The sequence below is a fragment of the Bombina bombina genome, chromosome 5, assembly GCF_027579735.1.
Source record: "Bombina bombina isolate aBomBom1 chromosome 5, aBomBom1.pri, whole genome shotgun sequence".
Taxonomy (NCBI): Eukaryota; Metazoa; Chordata; class Amphibia; order Anura; family Bombinatoridae; genus Bombina; species Bombina bombina.
Window position 1 is genome coordinate 742,860,698 of NC_069503.1, and position 27,127 is coordinate 742,887,824.

Sequence of the window (27,127 nt, forward strand, 5' to 3'; positions counted from 1 at the left end):
AATTCCTTTTGGTCACTTGTACCCACTAAGCCAGCCTGAACTCGAACATCTTAAGTCATATCTAGAAGAGAACCTTAGAAAAGGATTCATCAGACCATCAACCTCCCCTGCAGGAGCCGGCATATTTTTCGTCCGAAATAAAGATTCCACTATCAGACCCATCATAGATTACAGACAACTTAATAAGGTTACAATTAAAAAACGTTATCCTCTACCGCTGATACCGGAGCTCATCGAGAGGTTATCCGAAGCCAAAATTTACACCAAATTGGACTTACGCGGTGCGTATAACCTCATCAGAATCAAAGAGGGTCATGAGTGGCTCACTGCATTTAGAACCAGGTACGGGTTATACGAGTACCTGGTTATGCCTTTTGGATTGTGCAATGCACCTGCCACATTTCAGCACTTTATAAATGAAGTATTCCACGACTTACTAGACACTACCGTTGTTATTTATCTTGATGACATTTTAATTTATTCCCAGTCTTATGATGATCACATCAGACATGTAAAAGAGGTTCTCCTGAGGTTGCGCAAGCATAAACTCTACGCCAAACCAGAAAAATGTCTATTTCACACTGACAGAGTAACTTTCCTTGGTTACGAGATATCACCTACCGGTATTGAAATGCAAAAAGAAAAAGTGGAAGCAGTTTCCACATGGGAGGCACCAAAAACCAGAAAAGACCTTCAAAGATTCCTTGGTTTTTCGAATTATTACAGAAAATTCATAAAAAACTTCTCCAGGATTGCAAGACCATTAACAAGATTAACCAGTGTTTCAATTCCTTTCCATTGGACAACAGAGGCAGAAACCACTTTTTGTAAGCTAAAAACTCTCTTCACTACCGCTCCTATATTGAAATATCCAAACCCTTCCCACTGCTACATATTAGAGGTCGATTCCTCAGATTTTGCGATTGGAGCTGTTTTGTCTCAACAAGAAAATCCTAACAGTCCCATTCATCCTATCTCATTTTATTCAAAAGTAATGTCACCAGCTGAAAGAAACTATCCAATCGGAGAGAAAGAACTTTTAGCGATCAAACAATCATTAGAATACTGGAGACATCTTTTAGAAGGCACAACTTATCCAATTAAAATTTACACTGATCATAAGAATTTACAATTCCTACAAAACAACAAAACACTATCCTCTAGACAAGTCCGTTGGAGCCTTTATTTTTCTCGTTTTTCCTTTAATATTATCTACAGACCCGCTAACAAAAATGGGAAGGCTGATGCTCTCTCCAGATTGCCCGAAAAACCTGACAGACTTGATATGCCATCAGATATCATACCCAAAGACCGATTCATTGGCCTCACCAATACATTACTTTCTGAGATAAAAAAACATACCAGAGAAGACACAACTCAAGTTCATCCTGATCTCAAGATGAGTTCAGGAATTTATTATGATGAAGGAAAAATGTACATACCTACTACATTGAGATCAACACTTCTACAGATGTACCACGATTCACCCCTTTCAGGACACCCTGGTACCCAACGTACCTTAGAACTACTCAAAAGGACTTTTTGGTGGCCGAAGATGAGAGATACTGTACATCAATATATACAAACTTGTATGACATGTTGCGTTTCCAAACCCGAAAGAAAACCCCCATACGGTCTACTCATGTCCTTACCAATACCCACAAAACCGTGGCAACACTTATTGATGGATTTCATCATAGATTTACCTCCATCTAAGAATCAGACCACTATATTCGTTATTGTGGACATTTTCACAAAGATGGCTCATTTTCTACCGTTTCACAAGCTTCCTACCTCATCTGAAACAGCCAAATTATTCCTTAATAACATAGTTAAACTTCATGGTATTCCATCCATCCTCACAACAGACCGAGGAACCCAATTTACCTCTCAATTTTGGTCAAAATTGTGTGAACTTACTCAGATTGACCATAGATTCACCACCTCATTCCACCCACAAACTAATGGCCAGGCAGAGCGAGTTAACCAGTGGTTAGAGCAATACATCCGCTGTTTCTGTTCCTATCATCAAAACGACTGGTTAGACTTCTTATCTATGGCAGAATTCGCATATAACAATTCTGTCAATGCTTCTACAAAGGTCTCTCCATTCTATGCCAATTATGGGTATCATCCGAATTTCCTATTGGATTCTACTGATGATCTCAATTTCCCCCTCGTTGATGATCTACACAATTCTCTAATTGACAACTTTAACTTCCTCCATAAGAACATCAAACAAGCACAATCTGTACAAAAGAAACATTATGATCTACGTAGGAGGGAACCTCCACTTTACTCCATTGAAGATAAAGTTTGGCTGTCAACAAAGAACTTGAAGCTACAAATTCCAAGCAAAAAATTGGCAAGTCTCTTCCTTGGACCTTTCCGTATCAGTAAGGTTGTAAATCAGAATGCTGTCACTCTTGACCTCCCGGCTAGCCTTCGAATCCACCCTACGCTTCACGTCTCTCTTTTAAAGCCTTATACGGCACAAAGAGTTAAAGATGTTCTCCTTCCACCTCCCTCAATTCTACCTGATCCCAATGAGTTTGAGGTTCAAAGCATTCTAGATTCACGATTACGTCATGGGTCCTTACAGTACCTGGTTCGCTGGAAGAATTTTTCATCGGATGATGACTCTTGGGAACCGGCTGCAAATATCAATGCCCCCCGGCTGATTTCTATCTTCCATCGCCGGCACCCGGATAGACCTCGTCCTGTAGCTGTGGAACAGCTCCCTTGAAGGGGGGGTACTGTAAGGGATCCTGTATCTTTAACTGCCTACAAATCTTATTGGTTACTCCCCCTTTAAATTGCCTAAGCAACTAAGCAGCATTGCTTAGTTATTCTAATTGTTCCCACTGTGAACACCTGAGAACCAAGCCACACTTCCTAACACATGAGAAGGATCTCATCTCTACCACGGACATTTCACTATTACAGCTGGATAATTTAAACCGGACTCAACTAAATTTTGACACTCATTCCAACACTGCAAAGTGTAGTTCAAATACCTGGCATTTACTGCTCATTTTCAAAGGTAAAACATCTACAAGTTGTTAAAAGCTGTTTACCTTCTAATCCTTTCGTTTTCAGTCTGGACTACATTTCCCAGAAGCCTCTACCACATCATTGCAGTTACTTCCGGTTTGACGATCTGCAGCAGCTCAAGCTGATCTCTCTCACTTACAGACAGGAATGGATTCCTAACTCCCAGTTCACTGAATTAAGGTACTTGAACTGTAAGAGCTTCATTAACTTTACACTACAAAACCCCATCAAGATTAATCAGTTATCCTGTACAAATTCTAATATATATAACAGGGAATAGTAAACCGAACTAGTTATTCAACCTTGATTCTTTTCTCTATTATAACATACTTGTATTAACTCTTGATTGTCCAGCTTCTCTATAACCAGATAAGTTCTATTGGGTTATTTAATTCAAAATCATTCTATATTATACTCACCACTAAATCTGTGATTACTTTATTATATTGAGTAATTGAATTCTGTGGTGGAACAAAACTATTTTTGTTTATATACTGTTGTGGTTTCCTTAAAGAGATATTGCATAATACTCCTGTTTATTTACAAAGCTGACTACTTAATAAAGTTCCTCCTTTCATATCTGTAAATTGAGTTCCTTAAAGGTCCAGCCTTACATCTGGTTAACTGTTTCACAAAACAAAAAAGTGTCACGAAACACATCAAAAATACATTTAAAAGTACAGTTACTGTTACTGTTATAATAACACCATCTAATAAAAAATTATTAAAAAAAATATTGCACAAAAAAGTTATAAAGGCTCAAAGATATGAGGTATCAGGTGTTAGAAGAAAAAGGACTACTATATATATACTGTATATATATATATATACAGGGAGTGCAGAATTATTAGGCAAGTTGTATTTTTGAGGATTAATTTTATTATTGAACAACAACCATGTTCTCAATGAACCCAAAAAACTCATTAATATCAAAGCTGAATAGTTTTGGAAGTAGTTTTTAGTTTGTTTTTAGTTATAGCTATTTTAGGGGGATATCTGTGTGTGCAGGTGACTATTACTGTGCATAATTATTAGGCAACTTAACAAAAAACAAATATATACCCATTTCAATTATTTATTTTTACCAGTGAAACCAATATAACATCTCAACATTCACAAATATACATTTCTGACATTCAAAAATAAAACAAAAACAAATCAGTGACCAATATAGCCACCTTTCTTTGCAAGGACACTCAAAAGCCTGCCATCCATGGATTCTGTCAGTGTTTTGATCTGTTCACCATCAACATTGCATGCAGCAGCAACCACCGCCTCCCAGACACTGTTCAGAGAGGTGTACTGTTTTCCCTCCTTGTAAATCTCACATTTGATGATGGACCACAGGTTCTCAATGGGGTTCAGATCAGGTGAACAAGGAGGCCATGTCATTAGATTTTCTTCTTTTATACCCTTTCTTGCCAGCCACGCTGTGGAGTACTTGGACGCGTGTGATGGAGCATTGTCCTGCATGAAAATCATGTTTTTCTTGAAGGATGCAGACTTCTTCCTGTACCACTGCTTGAAGAAGGTGTCTTCCAGAAACTGGCAGTAGGACTGGGAGTTGAGCTTGACTCCATCCTCAACCCGAAAAGGCCCCACAAGCTCATCTTTGATGATACCAGCCCAAACCAGTACTCCACCTCCACCTTGCTGGCGTCTGAGTCGGACTGGAGCTCTCTGCCCTTTACCAATCCAGCCACGGGCCCATCCATCTGGCCCATCAAGACTCACTCTCATTTCATCAGTCCATAAAACCTTAGAAAAATCAGTCTTGAGATATTTCTTGGCCCAGTCTTGACGTTTCAGCTTGTGTGTCTTGTTCAGTGGTGGTCGTCTTTCAGCCTTTCTTACCTTGGCCATGTCTCTGAGTATTGCACACCTTGTGCTTTTGGGCACTCCAGTGATGTTGCAGCTCTGAAATATGGCCAAACTGGTGGCAAGTGGCATCTTGGCAGCTGCACGCTTGACTTTTCTCAGTTCATGGGCAGTTATTTTGCGCCTTGGTTTTTCCACATGCTTCTTGCGACCCTGTTGACTATTTTGAATGAAACGCTTGATTGTTCGATGATCACGCTTCAGAAGCTTTGCAATTTTAAGAGTGCTGCATCCATCTGCAAGATATCTCACTATTTTTTACTTTTCTGAGCCTGTCAAGTCCTTCTTTTGACCCATTTTGCCAAAGGAAAGGAAGTTGCCTAATAATTATGCACACCTGATATAGGGTGTTGATGTCATTAGACCACACCCCTTCTCATTACAGAGATGCACATCACCTAATATGCTTAATTGGTAGTAGGCTTTCGAGCCTATACAGCTTGGAGTAAGACAACATGCATAAAGAGGATGATGTGGTCAAAATACTCATTTGCCTAATAATTCTGCACTCCCTGTATAGGTCCAGATATATATTGTACCAAAATACTATCAGATAAATGTAGAAGTATTTATGAATAAATAGAACATATTCTTGTATGTGAAGAACATTGGAATGTGAAATATTTATATTTTCGGGTTAGTGCACTTGAGAATATGCGATTGTGTTTGCTCGCAAGTAGGGTGTTTTTTCCACTTTTTTTGCTCCATTGACTTCTATGGGGAAATAAGTGAAAGCGCACGCAATATTCTAACTTTGGCTTTTTGAGCTCATTGGGTTGAAACAGTTTACTTTCAACTCATGATACAAGTGCAACCCAAGGACTGCAAAAAGCTTACTTCTAGCAAATTTATTGCTCGAGCATGAGCGTTAAATAGCGCTCCACTTGTACTTTCGCCCTAAATAAATTATTGCTTGAATGATGTATTCAGAGCAAAGTATAGCCTGAGAATAATGTGTATATGTATTTTTATAAATATTCAGCTAGATTACGAGTTATGCCTGCTATAGGAAAATTAACGAACGCAACAAAAGTTGCTTTATTTAACTCCCTATAGCGCAGCCATTACAAGTTTTCAAACAGCCGGCTTGTGCGATATGGTGGTGTTGAGCTCCATACCGTACAAAATACAAGTACTGTTTTGACGTGCTCGTCCACGCTTCCCCCATAGACATCCAAGGGGAGAGCGGGTCATAAAAAGCCTAACACCTGTGATTATGGAATGAAAAAGTTCCGTAACGCAGACCCATTGATGTCTATGGGGAAAATAAAAGTCTTCATCCAGGCGACCTTTTCTATCTTCATCCAGGCGACCTCTTCTATCTTCATCCAGGCAGCATCTTCTATCTTTATCCCGGTGGCGCGGAGCGTGTCCATCCTGAAGACATCCTCTGCATACGATTGCCGCCGTACACTGAATCTTCAATGCAAGGGAGCTGTTTCAAAATGGCGTCCCTTGCATTCCTATTGGCTGAAAAATTTGAATCAGCCAATAGGAATTAGAGCTGCTAAAATCCTTTTGATTGTTCAAATCAGCCAATAGGATTTAAGCAGCTCTCATTCTATTAGATGATGAATGATGAATCATTCAATAGAATGAGAGCTGCTTAAATCAAGATAGAAGATGCCGTCTGGATGAAGATAGAAGAGACCACCTGGATGAAGACTTTTCACTGCCTGTTATTTTTTGTAATTTAGTGTTTGTTATTTTTTGTAATTTAGTCTTTCGTATTTTTGTAATTAGATAGTTTGTAATTTTAGTAGTGTTAGGATTTTTTTAATGTGTAGTTTAGTTTTATTTCATTGGTAGTTAGTTTAATTATAGTTTAATAATTATATTAGTTTTTAATTGTTAGTTTAAACTTAGTTCTTTTAATTTGACAGGTAAGTTTTAATTTAATTTAAGCTAGGGAAATTGTAATTTTAATATAAAGTTAGGGGGCATTAGGTTTAGGGGTTACTAGTTTAATTTAGTTTATTGCGATGTGGGGGGCTTTTGGTTTAGGGGTTAATAGTTTAAAAAAAGTTACATTTAAACCTAACACCCTAACATAAACCCCACATCTAAACACCTCTAATCTGCTACCCTCAATATCGCCGACACCTACATAATGTTATTAACTCCTAATCAGCCGCTCCCAATATCACTGCCACCTAAATAAAGTTATTAACCCCTAATCTGCCACTCCTGATATCGCCGCCACTATATTAAAGTTATTAACCCCTATTCCGCCACATCCCAACATTGCCGCCACTATATTAATGTTATTAATTCCCAATAATTCCGCCGCTCCCGACATCGCCATCACTAAATTAAGGTTTTAACCCCTAAACCTCTTGCCTCCCACATCACTACCACTAAATAAACCTATTAACCCCTAAACCGCCAGCCCCCCACATTGCAACAACCTAAATTAAACTATATTAACCCCTAAACCTAACCCTAATGTAACCCTAACCCTAAAACCCCCTAACTTTGACATAATTAAAATAGAGCTAAGCTAAAGTTACAATTATTAGCTAAATAATACCTATTTAAAACTAAATGCATACTTACCTGTGAAATAAAACCTAAGCAAGCTACAATATAGCTAATAGTTATATTGTAGCTAGCTTAGGTTTTATTTTTATTTCACAGGTAAGTTTGTATTGATTTCAACTAGGTAGACTTGTTAGTAAATATTTATTTATGATTTACTAACTACCTAGTTAAAATAAGTACACTTACCTGTGAAATAAAACCTAAGCTACCTTACACTAAAACCTAACATTACAAAAAATAAAAAATACTAGAATAACAAAAAATAAGAAAAAACTACCATTACAAAAAATAACAAATGAAATTAAACAAAACAATAAAAATTATTCCTATTCTAATACCCTTTAAAAAAAACAAAAAAAACAATCTATAATAAACTACCAAGGGCCCTTTTGGGGGCCCTTAAAATGGCCTTTTGTAGGGCATTGTCCTAAAGTTAACAGCTCTTTTGCTACAAAACCAAACAAACCCCCACCCCCCAAACCCACAAAATAAAAATAAAGTAAAACCTAATCTACCCATTACCCTGAAAAGGACACTTGTATGGGCATTGTCCTTAAAAGGGCATTTAGCTCTTTTGCTGTCCAAGCCCAATTTTAAATATAAAAACCCACCCCACTAAATAACAAACAAATTATGCAAAATAATAAAAATTATTTCTATTCTAATACCCATTTAAAAAAAAAAAAACAACAACATAAAAAACCTAATCTAGAATAAGCTACCAATAGCCCTTAAAAGGGCCTTTTGTAGGGCATTGCCCTAAGTTAAACAGCTCTTTTACCTGAGTTTTTTTTTACACAGACCCACTAACATTACAACCCGCCCCCAAACCCCCAAAATAAAAAAAACTATCTAAAAATCACAATCTACCCATTACCCTGAAAAGGGCACTTGTATGGACATTGCCCTTACAAGGGCATTTAGCTCTTTTGCTGCCCAAACCCTAATCTAAAAAAAACCACCCAAAAAACCCTTAAAAAAACCCTAACACTAATCCCGAACGATCCACTTACAGTTTTGAAGTCCCGCTTGAACGATCTTCATCTAGGCGGCAAAGTCGTCATCCAGACGGCCTCTTCTAGCTTCATCCAGGCGGCATCCTCTATCTTGATCCCGGCGGCGTGGAGCGGGTCCCTCCTGAAGACATCCGGCGTGGAGCATCCTCTTCATACAGTCGCCTCCGTACACTGAATCTTCAATGCAAGGGAGCCATTTCAAAATGGCGTCCCTTGTGTTCCTATTGGCTGAAAATTTTGAATCAGCCAATAGGAATTAGAGCTGCTAAAATCCTATTGATTGTTCAAATCAGCCAATAGGATTTAAGCAGCTCTCATTCTATTGGATGATGAATGATGAATCATTCAATAGAATAAGAGCTGCTTAAATCAATATAGAAGATGCCGTCTGGATGAAGATAGAAGAGGCTGCCTGGATGAAGACTTTTCGCCACCTGGAGGAGGACTTCGCCACCTGGATGAAGATAGAAGAGGCCGTCTGATGAAGACTTCTCGCCGCCTGGATGAAGATCGTTCAAGCGGGACTTAAAAAAAACTAGAATAACTAGAATAGATAAGTGCTAGGTTTTATTAAGGGTTTTTAGGGTGTTTTTTTTTTTAGATTAGGGTTTGGGCAGCAAAATTGCTAAATGCCCTTTTCAGGGCAATAGGTAGATTGAGTTTTTTTAGAATTAGGTTTTTTTATTGTGGGGGGTTGGTTGGGTGGTGGGTTGTACTGCTGGGGGGTCTTTGTATTTTTTTTCAGGGAAAAAAGCTGATATCTTTGGGGCAATGCCCCACAAAACGCCCTTTTAGGGGCTATTGGTAGTTTGTTGTAGTTTAGACTTTTTTATTTTTTGTAATTAGATAGTTTGTAATTTTTAGTAGTGTTTTTTAATGTGTAGTTTAGTTTTATTTAATTGGTAGTTAATTTAATTTTAGTTTAATAATTATATTAGTTTAATTGTTAGTTTAAACTTAGTTCTTTTAAAGGGACACTGAACCCAAATTTTTTCTTCTGTGATTCAGATAGAGCATGCAATTTTAAGCAACTTTCTAATTTACTCCTATAATCAAATTGTCTTCATTCGCTTGGTATGTTTATTTGAAAAGGAAAAATGTAAGTTTAGATGCCGGCCCATTTTTGGTGAACAAACTGAGTTGTCCTTGCTGATTGGACAGCACCAATAAACAAGTGCTGTCCATGGTTCTGAACCAAACATGTTCTGTCTCCTTAGCTTAGATGACTTCTTTTTCAATAAAGATAGCATGAGAATGAAGAAAAATTGATAATAGAAGTAAATTAGAAAGTTGCTTAAAAGTGCATGCTCTATCTAAATCATGAAAGAAAAAAATTGGGTTCCGTGTCCCTTTAATTTGACAGGTAAGTTTTAATTTAATTTAAGCTAGGGAAATTGTAATTTTAATATAAAGTTAGGGGGGCATTAGGTTTAGGGGTTACTAGTTTAATTTAGTTTATTGTGATGTGGGGGGCTTTAGGTCTAGGTGTTTTCAGGGAGAAAAGCTGATATTTTTGGGGCAATGCCCCACAAAAGGCCTTTTTAGGGTCTATTTGTAGTTTGTTGTAGGCTAGGGTTTTTATTTATTTTGGGTGGGCTTTTTTATTTTTATAGGGCTTTTAGATTAGGTGTAATTCTTTATTATTTTGGATAATTTAGTTAGCTATTTTTCGTAATTTAGTGTTTGTTATTTTTTGTAATTTAGTCTTTTTTAATTGTTTGTAATTAGATATTTCGTAATTTTAGTAGTGTTAGGATTTTTTAATGTGTAGTTTAGTTTTATTTAATTGGTAGTTTAATTATAGTTTAATAATTATATTAGTTTAATTGTTAGCTTAAACTTAGTTCTTTTAATTTGACAGGTAAATTTTAATTTAATTTAAGCTAGGGAAATTATAATTTTAATATAAAGTTAGGGGGGCGTTAGGTTTAGGGGTTACTAGTTTAATTAAGTTTATTGCGATGTGGGGGGCTTTCGGTTTAGGGGTTAATAGTTTACTTTAGTATATTTTTTTGTTGGGGGGTTAATAGGTTTATTTTAGTGGCGGCCGTGTAGGGCTTAATAACTTTAGTACAGTGGGGGCGATGTGGGCGGATGGCAGATTAGGGGTTAATAATATTTAAATAGTGTTTGCAATGCGGGAGGGCGGCGGTTTAGGGGTTAATAACTTTATTATAGTGGTGACGATGTTGGTAAGCTGCGGAATAGGGGTTAATAATTATTTTTAGTGGCGGCGATGTCGGGAGCGGCAGATTGGGGTTAATACGTTTAATTTAGTATTTGCGATGCGGGAGGGCCTCGGTTTAGTGGTTAAAAGGTAGTTTATGGGTGTTTAGTGTACTTTGTAACACTTTAGTTATGAGTTTTATGTTACAGTTTTGTAGAGTAAAACTCATAACTACTGCTTTTAGATTACAGAACTGATTTTGTTGGTATAGGCTGCAACGCAAGCTTTTTAGCCTGACTGCAAAACTCGTAATGGCTGCGCTATGAAAGTCCCATGAAAAAATGTAATTTTTACATGTGGTGGACTGACGTTGCGGTACAGGCTAAAAGGCTTGCGGTACAGCTATACCGACAAGACTTGTAATGGCTGCGGTGCTGTTTTAACGCTGAAATGGCCATTTTGTCAGCGTTAAAACACGAACACAAAACTTGTAATCTAGGTGTATATTAATTGTTTAAATATTGAAAAAATAAGGGTAAATTTAAAGTCCATAAAACAGTGGGAGCTGCCATATTGTAACTTAGGTTACCTTTTCTGATGAGGGCAATTAGGAATGGTTATAAATGGCTAACTAGAGTGTGCAACCAATGATTGTGTGGAATATAGCTGTCCTTGCACTTCCATGTTTAAAGCCCACAATATTCAGAATTAAATTACAGGAAAGGAGAACAAAATAAATAATGAAAGTATATTGCAAAGTTGTTTTACTACATGTAATTAAACTATTTATATTAATATCTTGAGGTGTTTAATGTCCATTTAACTGCAATTAACTGCAAACTGCCACAATCTCAATGCTGAAACCGACACTACTAATTCATTATTAGTAGACCAAATTACATAACCCCCCACTATTAACCCCCTGCCAGCAAGACTACACCCCCTACTCCTCACTTACTCCTAACCTATCCTAACTCCTAAGGCCCCCAAACCCCTTTAAATTGTACATAAAAGTTATTTAAAATCTTTCTTAAAATAATATTATAAAAAAACACTAAATTTACAAAAAAAAAAAAAACAATTACCCTTCTACCCCATTCCTCCTCTATGACATTTTATAACTTTTATACAGCTATTCCATGTGATTTGTATTCCTAAATTATGATTATTTCAAAACTTTCATTAGGAATGGTCATTGATCCTACTGGTCAACTTGAGCATTGAAATCAGTCAATAGCAATAGCTTGCATTTTAATTTTTTGTTGCTGTTGTTTTTTTTTTTAAATCAATGCAATAGCTTTCCACTGTATACAACTATATTAAATCTGTAAAATAACAGAAATGAAGCATAAAGCACCATATTATGCTGGATCTAAATGTTGGAAACCAGACAGAAGTTGGTTGTTAGTAGACTTAATTTTTTCTTTATGCTAGGGGTGTTTTTTGTAAATGTTTTTTGCATTGGGGTTCTCACAGTTTTGTGGTTGATACTGGTCTGAGGTTTTAGAAGAGAAGTTTCTGCAGTATTGTGGCAGTTTAAGTTAAAGGTTCAGTCAACTCCAAAAAATGTATTATTTAAAAAGATAGATAATCCCTTTATTACCCATGCCATTTGCACAGCCAACATGGTTATATTAATATATCTTTTACCTCTGTGATTACTCCCTTATCACATGACTTTTTATTTATTATCTATTGACTTGCATTTTAGTCAATTAGTGCTGTATTGTGCACAACTTCACAGGTGTGAGCACAATGTTATCTATATGGCCCACATGAACAAGCAGTATCCTGTTGTGAAAAGCACAAAAAAAGCATGTGATAAGAGGCTGTCTGTAGTGGCTTACAAATAGGGAGAAATTTAGAGGTTTAAAGGTTATAAAGTATATTAATCTAACAATGTTGGTTGTGCAAAGCTGGGAAATGGGTACTAGTAAAGGCATTATATATTGTTTTAAACAATAACAATCTTGGTGTTGACTGTCCCTTTAAATGCAATGGGATGCTCTGGTGATTTAGGTGTTTATTAAAGTACGGTTAAGGATACTTTGTACTGCTGGTTGATTATGTTACCATACCAGTTAAATGTTTAAACCAGCTCTTAAAAAATAATATTAAAAGATAGTTTATGTGCATTGGGTATACAACAATCAACTTTGGCCAGGACACTAATTAGCTCTTTCCATTATAAGAAAAGGGTGCACTTATTTAGCTCCTCATATGATGCGGACCTGTTTTATCAAATTGAGTGATAGTGATTTCGGAAGACTGGCTGAAAGTAATGTGTCACAAACAATTATTATTGTTCAACTTGTAATCTGGATCATAACTTAGTTAGGATAATCTATATAGTAAATACAATTTATTATTAAGATCATATTATGCCTGGTATGACTGGAATTTAAAAAAGCACGTTATCAAAACCAGCACCAATGTGATGTTTAATCTTTTTCTTAAAAATGAAGGCTCTATTAAATTTAGTGGTAATTTGAAAGGTAGAGCATATTCCATATACACCAGAGAGCTTACAGTTTCAATTACCTCTGTTAAGCTTTCTAAAAAGTTGTGTATTATGGTAAACAAGAAGAGTATTTAGGGTGTCAACCATAACCTAAAGTTGATAAGATGTGAGTAAAGGTATGTTATAAATCTGAGACAACAGTTTTTATTAAAATGTTACGTAGATAAAGACCCTTGTGATGTACAGGGTTAACTAACCCTACAACAGTCATCAGTTTGTCACAGAAAGGTTTAACCAACCCTTTCCACCTTAACTAGTTTGTAACAGTCTAGCCACTCCAGGCAAGCATGTAACTTAGTTCAGTGGCAGCAAGGATTAACAATAACTCTAATTTTACTATCAAGGGAATGCCCAACCAAATGCTCTTCTCAGGGAATCATTTTTTAGGATAGTTTTTTTTTTTAAGAATAGTTTTTTATTATTGGGCAAAAGATCTGTTATTACTTAACAGGGCAATTTTTAGTTTAGGTTTTTTAAAGATAGATTTTTATTTGTTGGGTGGGTGCTTACTTTGGTTTTAGATTCGTGATTTTTGCACCAAGTAAAGGAGCTTAATCACTTTAGGACAATGCCCTACAAAATGCCATTTTCCTGGCAATTGTTAGAGTAGGTTTTACCTTATACTAAGGCTTTTTTATTTTGGAGTGGGCTTTTTTTTAAAGGGAACTTTAGTTTTAGTATAGGTATAACTGTTTTGTTATTTTTAATTTTTGATAGTGCTTTTTTGTTTCTTTTTTTGTAATGTGTTTTTGTATTTTTAGTAGTGTTAGTGTTTGTTATTTTGTGTAACTTATGGGGTGTTAGGTTAGGGGTCTTGGGGGTTAGCTGCTAGGTTGTTGAGTAGTGTAGGGCTAGTTTTCATTAGGGTGTTGTGGCAGTTTAGACTTTAATAGTTTAGGGGGTGTTTGCAGTAGGGGTATTGGCAGTATAGCAGTTAAGTAGTGTAGGGGTCATTGTGATGGGGAGTTATAGTGGTATAGGAGTTAATAAGTTAGGACGTTTATTGCGGTGGGCTATTGGCAGTATAGGGGTTAAGTAGTGTAGGGTTAGTTTACAGTGGTGGGTTATCTAGGTTTAGGGGTACATGGGAATAATTTTAGGCTTGGTACTATATATTTAAAAGGAATGCTTTACTTTACATCGCCAATGTCGGTGCCAATGCTGCTTGGAATATTTCACTAGCTTTGCCACCCATTGTGATCTTTAGTAAAATGCCTCTCGGCGATGCTGTCTTTAAACAGTAATGTCAGCATTTTTATTATTTTGCCAGCTTTCTCAACATCATCATTTAGTACAATAAACCAGCGCTATAGAACCACTCAAAGCAAATCACTATCAATCTGAAATTTAAAAGCAAATATAAATAAAATAGAAATAGTTCAAAAAAGTTCACCAAAGTACACCCTCCTTGGCATGTTTCAGTGATAATAGCCTTGTCCACTGGCATTACATGAACGGAGAGCTGCTGAACACACAGGCTTCGGGTTTCTGCCACCAAAGCAATGATACTATAAGGAGAGACGAAAACAGACAGCGTGTCTCAGATTCGAGTGGGATTTAATTAATTCAATAAAAAGTGCATAAGTATTGCACGTACAGGATAAAAACTTTATATAGGCACATATACATAGTCCACTCTACCAGTCTCCCAATTGCGATCCGTCTCACTCCAAAACTTCCGTCCGACTTGAGATGACCCTGTGCTTCCAAACACCCGTGGCATGTTTCTGGAGCAGAGCATAGGAAGCATGAGGAGAGATCAATTGACACTACACTGCTCAAGTCGAATGGAAGTTTTGAAATGATACGGATCGCAATCGGGAGACTGGTAGAGTGGACTATGTATATGTGCCTATATAAAGTTGTTATCCTGTACATGCAATACTTATGCACTTTTTATTGAATTAATTAAAACCCACTTGAATCAGAGACACGCTGTCTGTTTTCTTCTCTCCCTATATTTCTCAACATCATGTCGGATCTCTTTTGTATATATTGCCACCTAGCAGCACTTTCAATCATCAGGACCTAGATGCCTTACAACTTTATTGCTAATAAAAGGTTAAATTACATCAGTTTGGTTGTTCCCACAGATAACACTTCATGTCCTGTTATGCTTCAAAATAGCACCAGGTTTCCAAAACATTTAATGTAAGTGATAATGCCGAATGTCAAAGTATTCCATTAAATCACAGTAAATTATGAGAAAACATTACATTCATTGTAGGGTTTCAGTGTTTAAGATGTACTGTTGCTAACACCATGGAAAATCACTTTGCTCACAGCTTTACATTACATTTACATTAAAGATACAGCTTTTTTAAAATAGCAATTAAGTAAATACAGTACTTGTCTGGTGACAGTTTTATGGCAATATGAATTACTGTTGGCAGTTTTTCCATAATAGAAAACACATGTTACTAGCATTAGGTACAATTATGTATTGCATTAAAATATATACAATCTGCAAAGAAATGGATTGTATTAAGACCAAAAAAAAATGCAATTGACTTTTCTTTGCTTCATTCTTTGTTTAGGCCATACAAAATGCTTTAAGGAAATAACTAGACATAAATTGTAATTGAAATTATCCCAAACCATGTAACTTTAGTTAAAAATCAGCCCTTTAGAGTATTTAAAGAGAATCTATGGAACAAAAGAGGACATTCTATCAAGTCTTAAACTCATTAGAATTCAAATCCAATTTTAATCCATACTGGGATGACTCATGTGGTGTAAATAGCACTGCATCTGTGTTTATAGAAATGTGTAGAATGTCTGTGATTTTATTTCTGGTAATGAAAGCAGAGCTAAAACAAGGTTTATGCAGTGCATACACAATTTATATACATCCATTTTCTCATGTTCCCACTAATATCAGCAAGTAAAAATAACTTTAACATAATTACTTGTACAGAAAAAAATGTGTCTCTAGAGAGAATCTTTCTAATTTTCTAGAATAAAGATAGTTTTAAGAGTTGGATGTGAAGAGGTTATCTCAGGTGAAAATATGTATGGATTAAAGTCACTGAACATGTGATAGCTAAAAGTATAAGTTATTGGCCTTTATTCATTAATGTGCATAAAATATATATCATTGAGTATGCAATTTTATCAGACTTACCACACATCTCATAAAAGTCAGAAGCATTCTATACAATGCTTTTGTTTTGTGCAAAAAGAAAAAGGACTGGTATAAAGTTATATTACAAAAATGTGCACATACAATTTATACAATAAACATACCATAAATATATGTATAGTAACTACATTGTTTTAGTTTCACAAATATTTATAGAAAAAAAACTATTTTAAAGGGACAGTCAACACAAGAATTTTTTTATTTAAAAACATAGAGAATCCCTTTATTACCCATTCCCCAGTTTTGCATAACCAACACAGTTATATTAATACACTTTTTACCTCTGTAATTACCTTGTTTATAAGCCTCTGGAGACTGCCCCCTTATCTCAGTTCTTTTGACAGACTTGCATTTTAGCCAATCAGTGCTTACCCTTAAGTAATTTCACGTGCATGAGCTCAATGTTATCTATATGACACCAATGAACTAACGCCCTCTAGTGGTAAAAAACTGTCAAAATGCATTCACGTAAGAAATTACCATATGAGCCTACCTAGGTTTAGCTTTCAACTAAGAATACCAAGAGAACAAAGCAAAATAGGTGAAAAAGTAAATTGGAAAGTTATTTAAAATTGCATGCCCTATTTGAATCATGAAACTAACCATGTATATGTGTATTTGTGTGTGTGAAAGAAAAGAAGCTCATGTAAGATGAGATGATAAATATTGATACTGGATTGCAGGGTAGTTAAGGATTGGACAAAAAAACAAAGATTAGAGGTGGCACTGGGAAACTCAGCCATTGCCACAGCAGCCTCCCAAAAAAATATAAACACGGGGCACGATCACATATACGGCGCAGGTTTCGTCGCAAGCGTGGGAACCCGTCACAAATTTCACCTCACACATCGGGGTATTACATATACTGTGCCATCAGATGCTAAACTGGCGTAAGTAGGACAAACTGGCGATCTTCTGAAATGTGCGCAAATACACATTTTAGTCGTCGCAAGTTACTTACGCCAGTATTTTGTCCACGGAAAAGTCTCAATAAAGAGTAGTTTTAGGCAAATTAGGCTAAGACTCATAAAAATGAACCGCGACTTCATATAAAAATGCGACACGTAATTACGCTATTCAAAATTCATATATAAACCCATGCGCAGCCGCCATTTTCTTCAGTGTGTTTGGATGGTTCGTTGAGCTACAGCACACTACACTGGAGTGGAGGATTAGTCAGAGTAGAGAGAGAGGCGCAAACAGAGGAGTTAGTTAGGTCGAATTGTTGTTTGATTAAGCTTGTACACTTACACATAATTTTACATAATGCACACATTTTGCATACATACAGATACAAATACACCACACTTTTTTTTCTAACACCTCACACATTTTATTTCAATTTTACAGTGTGATAGGCTGAGTGTTTGGTTGTGATTGTGTGTGATTAAACTGGGAGTGAGTGTGAGTGTGTGAGTGTGTGTAGTGTGAGGATGGCAGGGAGAGGTAGGGCAGAGGGGAGGAGGGGAGAGGAGTGGCAGGGAGAGGAGTATTGTAGAGGACAGGAGGAGCAGTGGGGTCCCCGTCAGGGAGTAAGTGTAGTGGGGAGAGAGAGAGCTAGAAGGGATGATGGGAGGGGAGATGCCCGAGAGCCCCAGAGGCCAGGCACATCTAGGAGAGGGACAGAGGGTTAACATGGGGAAAGAAGGGAGGAGGAGGGAGAGGATAGGGAGGAATCCACACCAGGGACATCAGAGGGAGCAATCCAGGTGTCCATGGAGGATGAGAGGCTGAGATGTCCCAACTTCTCATTTGATGAAAATGTTGCCCTAGTCCAGGCCATCATGGACAATTACAGTGCCCTCTTTGGGCAGGAGAAGGGCAAAGGCAGTGCCAAAAGGCAAAAAACGGCATGGTTGGCGATAGAAGATGCCGTCAACAGTGTGGCCCCACAGAGGAGGACTGTTGAGGGCCTTAAAAAGTGGTGGAATGACTGCAAGAGGCGGGTGAAAGAAAAGATGGGGCAGGAAGCTATGCACCAGAGGGGAACAGGCGGTGGTCCATCCCTGGACATAGAATATAACACCTGGCAGGAGATGATACGCAGGTCCCTAAGTATCACAGCAGTCCGTGGACTTCCAGGGGCTTGTGACTCAGGGGCTGCAACCACAGCACATCATGCTGGTGAGTAACATCCCACACACCAGTATTATATGTATTTGAGATATAACATCCTTTAATATCACACATTCATGTACACAATGAGGAGCATGGTATTTGGCCTACTAACAAAAACATCTACAATTATATTTTAAATTAATGCTACTTAACACAATGCAATTCATGATATGAGGTGAAATAGTGCAATACTAACATGTCTCAATTTAACACAGGCCACAAGCCACATGTAGAGTTTTCAGTAAATGGACACTATAGCCATCACGATACTTTTAGCTCAAGAAAGCAGGTTCTGTGCCTAAATCAGGCTAAGGTAAATTGTGTGACCATAGTGTCACTTAAAGAACACATTTTTTCCATCATTGACATGTACAGATAACTATTGTATGAAACACATACCTGTATACTGCGCATATTAAAATCCCTCATATCACAAATCACAATGTGCACATGCATGTTATAGAGTTTGACATGAGAATCAGTATAGGCCCTAGCATGTATCAATGTACATTGTATGTCCACATGGACATATATATGACTGTACTAATCCCTCTCATCATTTGATTCCTCCACAGAACCTCCTGTCAAGAGGATACAAACAGGCATGCTGCCACCACCACCACCACCAGTCACAGGCATGCAGCTACCACCACCAGTCACAGGCATGCAGCTACCACCACCAGTCTTCAGGCAAACACATGAACAGTATGCTCCCAGGCATGAGCAGGGTCGGATGGCTTCTGTTGAGGACCCGGGAGTCATGACACCACCATTGCCATATGACCCCTGGCAAGATTCCTGGCCAGAGGAATATTCTTCTTTTGGCTTTGAGGGGGAGCCAAGACAACCACAAAGGGTCCATGTATTTACCCCCCCCACACACACACACAATCTCAGGGCAGTCATGGCTTTTACACACAGACTATGTCACAAGAAGTGCCTACTGGACAGGCTGAGTGGTCACACACTGGTCATCAGTGGGGCAAGCAATCCACCCTGAGAGCTCCACCATCCTCATCACTTTGGAGAGCTCCACCATCCTCCTCACTTGGGAGAGCTCCACCATCCTCCTCACTTGGGAGAGCTCCACCATCCTCATCACTTGGGAGAACTCCACCATCTGCAGATGAAAATATAGCTGAAAGTACTCAAGCACCAGCAGATGTAGCTGAACCTGTCCCAACAGAACCAGCAGATGAATCTGAACCTGTCCCAACAGAACCAGCAGATGCAGCTGAACCTGTCCCAACAGAACAAGCAGATGCAGCTGAACCTGCACCTCAAGCAACTAGAAGCCCTGCTGCTCAAGAGCCTGTGGATGCATTGTATTCTCCCCTGGGTGAGTAATACATTGCACTCCAGAGGAGGCTCATAACCAGGGATAGGCACAGACAAAGGCAGTGGCGGACATTTTCCAAAGTACAGACCTTAGTGAAGGACACCAAGGTACATTTGAAATTAAAAACATTATTTTATAGTGCTTGGTTATTATACTGATGCAGATACCACTGATCCTATAACCAGCCCTTCTCTGGCTATACCCATGAGCCAGTGTTACTACTTTATCATTATATAGTGCTTGGTGTTATTATACTGATGCAGATACCACTGATCCTATAACCAGCACTTCTCTGGCTATACCCATGTGCCAGTGTCACTACTGTGTCATTATATAGTGCTGGTGTTATTATACGGCTGCAGATACCACTGATCCTATAACCAGCCCTCCTCTGGCTATACCCATGTGCCAGTGTCACTACTGTGTCATTATATAGTGCTTGGTGTTATTATACTGATGCAGATACCACTGATCCTATAACCAGCACTTCTCTGGCTATACCCATGTGCCAGTGTCACTACTGTGTCATTATATAGTGCTGGTGTTATTATACGGCTGCAGATACCACTGATCCTATAACCAGCCCTTGTCTGGCTATACCCATGTGCCAGTGTCACTACTGTGTCATTATATAGTGCTTGGTGTTATTATACTGATGCAGATACCACTGATCCTATAACCAGCACTTCTCTGGCTATACCCATGTGCCAGTGTCACTACTGTGTCATTATATAGTGCTGGTGTTATTATACGGCTGCAGATACCACTGATCCTATAACCAGCCATTGTTTGGCTATACGCATGTGCCAATGTCACTACTGTATCTTTGTATAGAGCTGGGTGTTATACAGATGCAGATACACATCCAGTATTGCACTCAGGCTTTATTTATTCCATAACTTATTACCCAATATCGCTAGCAGTCTCTTGATAAGCCACTAACTTTATTCACACTACATGTATTTTTGTATTCCTATTATTTAATCAGAAAGGAAAGATATACTAAGGTTGTGGTGGACACTGCAAGGGCTAGTCACGGACACCAGTGTCCGTGTACGGACACCTTGCCTATCCCTGCTCATAACAAGCTCCGAGAGCAAACAAAGAGGCCAAGGGAGGTTCTTCAGGAGCCAAGAGAGGAGACAACAACATAGCATAGAGCTACAGAGGGTCATGGCAGCATCGTTAAGTGCAAGTGTTCATAACCAATCACAGACGATGCAAATTCTGTCTGATATGAAGATGCAAATGGACAATAGATGGCGAGAACAAAATCAACTCTTGGGTGTGTTGGTTGAGCAGTTTACACACCAGCAGAAAACTGCCTCCAGCCTATTATCTGTGGCCAGTAAACCAGCAGAAACATCAGAGTATTCTCAAACCAGGAGAACAAGGCCATCTACTACAGTAACCTCAGCTCCCTCATCCAAGAAGCCAAAAAAGAAATAAATATTCTTATAGTTCACCATAAATCTTGTCCTCTGTTATTTACCATATAATTGTCATCCACATCCATGTGAGGTGTGTTTTAGTACACTAATATTGTTAAGACATATAATAAGACCTGCGTTGAAATGGCAAAAAAAGGTAATATTATCCTGTTTATGGCATATTCTTGTACTATAACTCACATCCACAATAAATGTTTCTGAAGGGTAAATATAGTAATATTCACTTCTAAGATGTAAATCAATGTATCTCACATCCAATATAAATTGACACATTGGTATATATAGTAGTGATGTTACTGATAGGGTGGGAATTATCAGGTGTTTTAAATTTGCAGGTGAGAGGTTGTGGTGTCTGTGATTGCTTTGACACAATTGCAAAGAGGCAGCCTTCAAGAAGGTCTTAGAAATTATCATATGAGCCATCCTAGGCTTTGCTTTCAACTAAGAATACCAAGAGAACAAAGCAAGTATTATAATTAAATCTGAAAGTAGTTTGAAATAACATGCCCTATTTAAAAGAATAAGGTTTTATTTGGACTTGAGTGTCCCTTTATATATTTTGGCATCAGTGCCAAGCTGCGTTAGCATTAGAATAAATTACACTCCAGTGGGTTCTAAAGAGATGAAGGTAATACAATTTAATGTAAATAAGCAAGTATATGTCCACAATGAGATAAAGTACCTACAAGCTCAATTCATTTGATTATGTTGTTGCTTCAAACTATTTCAAATACACAAATAAACTTTAAAAACCAATATCATAGTATACTGTCCCTTTAACCTTGAGATGCTGCTTAAATGTATGTGTTTGTTAAGGCTTCCAGGGAGTTAGGTTGCTTTTTTAGTCAGTGCAAGGGTTGCTGTGCCTGCAATATGTGGCGAGATGAGAATGGAGTAGATTTTCTGAATTCTGTGCGCGTAAGTCCTTACGCTGTATATTGGATACCAAATTGCGCGACTGTTCTATGTTAGTCTATGGCTAAAAAAAATAAGTCAGAAGGGTAAAATATACGAGCGTAACTTGTATGCTACGCCATATATGTAATACAAAAATAGCGTAAAATCTGCCGTTGCCGACTTTTGCGGGCGACGCTGCATATGTAATGGAGGCCACGGTGTCCATGATTAAAAAAAAAAATGCCTCCATAGGGTGGGTGGTGCATTTTATTTTGGGTGCACCAATGCTTTTAAAGGTAAGAAAACAATCTTTTGATACAGAGGCTGCTATGGGTTTTTATGTTCTGAGATTGTGTATTTTGTTGCCTTTATTAAGGTATATAAAATCACCTTAACACCCCCAATAAAAAGTCTGTGAAATATGTTTCTTATAGATTTATAAAATTTTCTTGCCATATTGAATTTCACTAATTTTGCAATTCATAATGTTGTCTCTTTTAATGGATCAGAATATTTTAAAGAACTAAAGCAAAAAAATCAAAGAAACGTTCATACTATATATTCTCATTACTATTATCAGTTATTTGTAGAGCACCAACAGGTTCCGCAGGTTCCTCAGCGCTAAAGACATGGGTCTAATATGCAAGGTGACAGTTATCGGAGACAAAGGGATATTGGGCCCTTCCAGGAGTTTCACTGTTGCAAATCCTCTTTTATGAAGGTGATCTACAAAGCAGCTAGGATCGTAGGCTTACATGCTAAGGGGGTTCAAGGGGATAGCTAAAGGAGGAGAGGGACTGATAGGAAAATACTAATGTATATTATATGCATCCCTGAACAGTAGAGTCTTTAAGGAGCACTTGAAAGTGTGAAAACTAGGGGATTGAGTGGAATAGGGGCTGCATTCATATAATAAAAATTTATTATAAAGGAACAGATGCCCCACCATGATTAAAAATAAGTGATCAGACAATGAAAGAATATCATTGATGCTTTCATTGTGTTAAAAGTATATAAGAAAACAATTTTTAAGATATCACAGGAATGACAAAAATGACAAACGTGAGTAATGATTTTATTTAATCATTTAAAGTGTACTTGGTTCAATACTTTTTTTAACGGTACTGCTGCATGAAAGAAGAGTCAATAAGCGTTTTGTACAATTTTTAACACACCAGCAGCAGCCCATAGTGCATATGCAGCAGATTACTGAAAAATCAAAACAGCATTCTTATAACAGCTGGTTTTCATCATGACAGAATTTTGTTCATATATGCCATGCCACGAGCAAGGCAATAATGCTTTTAAAGTCTCCAACTCCTTTTGAAGCTGCAGCAGGATAAATATCCCCAACACTTTTTTCTACACTGATTGAAGAACCAATCACATATTCAGCAAAGTGTTGACACTCTCAGAACTTGCGTTAGCATAATTTAAAGCCTTAATAAATACGGCACGATTTGCTAATGTTATAAATACATTAAAAGCATTTACTATAATTGAAACAAAACCTGTTAGAAAAGCTTTAATTAATGGTTTGAATGATTGATTAATGAATAGAACATTTAAATAGTTTCTGTAATGGATAGACTGTGGGGCAATTACTACAATGTTTTCTGCTTGATTTTGAAATTTAGATCTGGTATTTTATGTTCAAGCAATTTACATGCATGCATAGGGTCATATTTTGAAATCATGTTCAAATGAAAGTGGATTCTACAGGCCTAAATATAGCAAAGGTAAAATAAAATTATAATTATCTTAGCAAGCCATTTCCTAATTCTACAATTTACAGTTTAGGAACATTCTAGTTTTTTTGCGTTTCTACATCCTTTTTTACTACCTCTATGCTTAAAAAGTAATTGATAAATACAATACGTACTCATTAAAGAAATAAGGGCAAACTAATATAACATATTATTGATTGATAATATTATTTTTTGAGTCCAGTGTTCTCATTCAAACACACAAAAACTTCAAAGTTCTTAAAATAAGCTTCAGACTCTCTTTGTCTTGTTATTGACATCATTACATCATTGGTGACACATGGAATCTTCAATGAAAACAGAAACAATATGGGAGAGCGGTAAAGATAGCCAAAAATAGGTAATCTAGCTAGTTTGAGAGGTGTGTATAAAGATACAAAAAACTGTGTTATATTATAACAAATTTACTAAAAGACATAGAGTTAAAATACAACATTAGTGTAAAATAAAGTAATTACAACTAGTACATAAAAATAGAATGCTCTGATCAAAGCTAGATAATATTCATTCTAAGCAACATAGAAGATTGGCAGAGCGGACTCTCATAGCTGTAAGTTACGCTTCCTTGGAATTAACCGCTGTGGTGCTGATCCGAATATTACCTCTCTAATAAAAAGAGAGTTTTCACCATACTTTGCCATTGTACTTTGTACGGCACAGCTCTCTTTGTATATAAAGAACTCTGTTCAACACCTCAGAACTCTTTTGGCTTCTCAGATACACAAAGAAGATCCTTAGCCAATCAGCTGTCGTTATCTGAGTTACATGACCACTACAAACCAGGACGTGTTCAGTCCGTCCTTATCACTGACCTAATTTGTCCGTTCATTCAGAAGACCTTCATGCGCAAGTATTTTGTTAACACTCTGCTATTTTTTACTCACCTAGAGTCATTGAGGCCCATTTATCAAGCTCTGAATGGAGCTTGTGGGCCCGTGTTTCTTGCGAGTCTTCAGACTCGCCAGAAACAGCAGTTATAAAGCAGCGGTCTAAAGACCGCTGTTCCATAACCCTGTCCACCTGCTCTGAGCAGGAGGACAGGAATCGGCACAATTCAACCCGATCGAGTAAAATTGGGTTGATTGACACCTCCATGCTGGCGGCCCATTGGCCACGAGTCTGCAGGGGGCGGCGTTGCACCAGCAGCTCTTGTGAGCTGCAGGTGCAATGCTGAATACAGAGAGCGTATTGCTCTGGCGCTGTGTCTTCCATCATCAAAAGTCTGTCGACATCACCACTGAGCTGCTATGTAGGCGATGGTCTTTAAAGGATGTTTACACAAAATAGACTGTGAGCTTGTGAAAATAGAAAATGATTCTATCTGTAGATTTCATTTCACTGTAGATTCACTAGATTTGTAATACTGGGAAATATCACCACGGAAAAGCAGGTGAGACTGATATGGCTGAAAATGGATAGCTAAGATGGAGGACAGTGCTTTTAATAATGCTTCTCCATTAACATACCGTTTGCTTCCATGGAACGCCCAGTAAACTTCCACAAAATGCCTACATATTCGTCATGTCTGTAATCGACTGTTCATAAAGAAAAAAAAAACACGTCCTATTAAAACTATAGGAGCTGGGGGATATAGTATAATGTTACAATATGTATGCAAACTATAAACATGATTGTACTAATCTTCTATTATGTCATTAGGTGTGTATTTTTAGTTATTTTAAGATTGCAATTGCGTGTTCTCAATATTCATATTTACATTATATTGAGAGTGCGCATCCATGCTCGCAATATACACATTTCACAATATTTTCATGTTTCTATGTTTAACAATAATGCAATTGTGTTTTTGCATTTTTAATATTCACATTTCATAATATTACAATTGAGATTGAGTGATTGTTTTTTATTTATAATATTGCAATTGCATGGTAGCAAATGTGTTCTATAATAATATATATCTATATCTAGAGAAAAGCTTGCATTATTTGGAAACTTTAATATCCTAATGGAAGAGTCCTCAAAAAGCTGATTTTCCCCAGCTAGGTGAGCATGTCATAAGTTTGAGAATTTAACAACAGTACCTGACAGTGGCCTAATTTCCATTGAGGTGGTAAAGATTGGAAACTGGTGGTAACATAAAAATCTCCATAGACTTTAATGGAGGTAATAAAATCTCACGAGTTTCGCAATTCACCACCTCAATTGAAAATAGGCCAGTGTTTTACCTGTTAGCAAGTTGAATGGAAACGAGGTGTAAAAATGTGATGTTGGGCTTCTATTATTTTCTATGGGAAAAGTAATTGTATTTGGCTGCTGGCAATGGTGTAAGTGTGCTTTTGGAAACTGTCGTTAAGCGCAATGGCTTCCAGCAGCATTTTTTCCCTTTATGAGCTTGTGCAATCACACCCAATGAAAATGAGCCCTTAGAGTTGGCGGAGGAAAATCATCACTGATTAGACCACAGTAATTGACATGCCCCTTATCAAGCAATTGGTTGCACGAAAGGAGGAGCTAATGCAGTGGTAAATAAAAGGAAATAATGTGCCCCATAATTTGCAATCTCAGGTGGACAGATTCACTACAGTGATCAGTGATAAATCGGGTACACAGTCTTTTTATAAAATGCAGGCATTTTTTTTATAGATTACAAAGCATCATTTGATACAAATTTTGTTAAGACTTTCAAAAGCTTGTGGTTTGTAAAAGGTCTTAAACAATGTATCCACTGGAAGGTTCCACAAGGCATTTTGTTATAGTTAACATAGAGTTAATTAATAACTTGTTCAGTAAAGGGACACAAATACTGGAAGGTTTATTTAATAAACTTACATTTTATGTTTTTGGCATTTGCAACTTCTTGTATATGAGTGCCAGACATTTTCTATTGCTATCTACAGCCAATTCATTAAGAAATTATCCCTGTTTATTAAAAGCTGCCAGGGACATAGGATGTTTACCTAGTTCACTTGTCATATTTTGTGTATGTATGTAAAGTATGTGTATATGTATATGTAATTGCTATGAACATATATAGTATACTGCTATATAATATATAAAATAATATATTCTTATAATTACAATTATTTAAAAAGTGTAATTGTATATTTATAGTTATTTAAAATAATGTGTGATATATATATATATTGTAATTTTAAAAAGATAGTATTTGATACTTGGGCAATTTCATCCTCATATCAACAGGTAATACAATAAGAAGGGGTACTGTCTTTCTTTCACTTACTGTTGCCATAGCAGATATTAAGAAGCATTAGCCTT